The sequence below is a fragment of the Arachis stenosperma genome, unplaced genomic scaffold (assembly GCF_014773155.1).
Source record: "Arachis stenosperma cultivar V10309 unplaced genomic scaffold, arast.V10309.gnm1.PFL2 arast.V10309.gnm1.Scaffold_100067, whole genome shotgun sequence".
In the NCBI taxonomy this organism is placed as follows: Eukaryota; Viridiplantae; Streptophyta; class Magnoliopsida; order Fabales; family Fabaceae; genus Arachis; species Arachis stenosperma.
The window spans coordinates 143,304-146,352 of NW_026651379.1; positions in this window are offsets into that span (position 1 = coordinate 143,304).

A 3,049-nucleotide genomic window follows, 5' to 3' on the forward strand; every position below is an offset into this window, starting at 1 on the left:
ATTCCTAAAGTCTTTCCACCAGGATTCCATTTTAGACCAACAGCCTTGAACAAAACCAGACAGTTTTATGAATTCATATTAGTGGATTCCGATTCAGTCTCAAAAAACATTACAAAGATCCTAAAGATGCCACCAACATAACTCATTCAACCATTCAATTCTAAAAGTACTCACCCCTAATCAATTTGGTAAGAACCCAAATAATACAAAAAAATTCTCTAATCCTTATGACCCGATAGGATATTCTTATTGGGATTATGTGGATGCCTGGACAAGAATATTTGGTTACAAATATCAGAACAGACACTCTTGGCTCATTTATTTCAAGAAAAATATCAATTATCAATTCCCGAATTGGTTCCCCAATGGTGGGATTACTTTGGTCCTCTACCAGAAATCTTGCCCCACCTGCCGATGAGGGGTTCAAAATTTTCACCAATAAATTTGACCAAGAAACAAGCATTCCTGCAGATCTTCAATTTTTCTCTGTTTTCTCCCTGGCCTGGGTATTCTCATGGCAGTACAGGTACGGCAAACAAGAACATCCAAAAGCACCACCTATGCTTCAAAGGAATGCCTTTGTAAAATGGTGGTCTCAGTTTGATGCCGCCATGGGTCATCCAGAAAAAGTTTGAAATTGGTTCAAAGAGCACCCCAAGTTTACCAAACCATTCGACCATGAAGAATCAGTATTCCTCAACCAGAAAGCCCAAATTGCAGCAGCCCTTGCAGGGGCCCAATCAAAAGAAACCTTAGCAAGACACCTTCAACAAATCATGCAGATGATCGATGAAGAGAAAAAACACAAAGATGATCCTCCTCCCTCAGAAGAGTCATCAAGTGATTACAATCAAAATGAAGACGATTGCTTTGGAATCAATTTAGGAGAAGATTAGATCTTAAGCCAAATTTGCAGAAAACAAAATTGTATCAACTTGTACTGTACCAATAGTACCGGTTAACATAACCGGCACTGTAGAAACAGTAATTTTCTCAACTATAAAAGGAGGCCACGCTTTCATTGTAAGGCACCCTTTTCATTTTACAAAAACATAGAGAGAAGTTAGTGAGAGACGCTCTGAGAGTTCCCGTTGTAAGCTCTCCAGCTCTTCTTCCCTCTTCTCCCTTTTCAATACATTCAATAAAAATCTTTTATTCAGTTCTTCATTTTATTTCCATATTTACATTTCTGCAAATTGCATATGCGTGCGGACTACCGCCACATCTAACTACATAACTAACTTGCATATGCGTGCAGACTACCGCCGCATCTAACTTCATATTTACTTCCCTGCTCTTGCATATCATACTGCATTCATACTGACGCTTACTTTTCAGCCTTCTTCCCCTTTCCCTCCTTGATCCACTTCGGGCCATCTGGTATCAGAACCTGATGGGGAAGTAGGAATATACATATTATCATTAAACTTTCTCTGAAATTCATGGATCTGGGATTTTACTATTCATGTTCTTATTTACTGTTGTTCATTTTACTGTTCATTTTGTACATAAGAAACAATACTTTAAATCTGGAAGTACAGGCCATTTAACCTTATCACTCAAAGGGACTGTAGCAGTAAGACCCTGGATTTCGGGCAGTAAGGCTAACTTGATGATGTCCCCAAGAGTGATAAGGGTCCAAACGTAAGAACTCCTGGTGGCTATAGATTTAAAGGATTATAAAAAAAAAGAGTTAAAACCCAGATTCAAAATTTGAGTTATAGTTTAGTGATAATATATATGTTCTCTCTGAACCAAAGGAGGGCCATGATATCAGATTTTGTAATCATGTCTAAACTCTTTCGCTCTCTCTCTAGACGCCTTTCCTTTTCTTCACCGTCCTCTTCTTCCTCCTCTCCGATCCATTCTTCTTCCAATCCCCTTACTGAGAAAGTTACTTGACCTGAGGAACTTTCCCCCAAACACAATATCTTTGAAGAAGAAGTTTGCTTCGAAGATATCAATCAAGCCATTGACAATTGGGAAATACCCAAAATCCCACAAGATGAGTTATATGTCCCTGATGATAACAAGAGAAAATCTGATTATATCATCAAAACCGCTGAAAATAATATTCCTCTAGGATCCGATTCCGGTGAGGAATTCCATCTCCTGACTAAACAATCTGTTAGAGAACATGCCCGTCACTATAGATCTTCACATAGGGTGTGTCCAAGTTGCAGTCAAACCACTTATCCGAGAAGGTTTGAATGCCTCTATCCTCATGTGTCTTAGAGACATTAGACACAATGACTTCCAAGACTCCTTAATCGGAACAGTTGAAACGAGCCTAGGACATGGTCCAGTTTACTTCAATTGCTTCCCAAACAAGACGGTCAGCCTGTTAGACCTTAACATTCTTGACTCTCTTTTCCTAAACATTCGAATTCATGGTCTTAACATGAAAGAAGGTTCAATTCCAGCCGCTTTAATTTATAGGATTCAATACAAGGTCATGAACACTTGTAACTCTAGAGTCCTTCTTAAGTCCCAAGATCGTGAAACCACTTTGTTTGTCACAGACATGACAAAGGCCAACGTCATGATCCCACGGCTCATAAGATGGGATGAAATTGACCTCCCTCAATCATGGTCAATTGACCGAGCCATTCCAACGCAACCTAGACAAGCACCTCTTTTACGAGAAGTAAAACAAGATGAATCAGGAAAAGTAGAGATTTTCTTTGATAGACGAAACTCTTTTTCTTCTAGATCTGAAGCAGGAACATCTAATGATTTTGCTTCAGCAAGAAGATCTTTTTCAGTAACTTCCCAATCTCAGTTTTCAAAAATGTCGAGACCAGCCAATTCTGAAATACATATTTCTGGATTACAAAATAATTCAAGCATTTCTCAAGGAGTTTACCAAGAAGATGATGGTGATGTAGAATTTGAAGTTGAATCTTCTATTCCATCCCATCAATCTCCAACATATTCTTCTTTGAACGATAAATGAATAACACAGAATTTATTATAAACAGAGAAGCCTTACGTAAAAACCTTAACTCTAAAGAGTATGACCTCCAAAGAGAATGGTATTTACGTACTT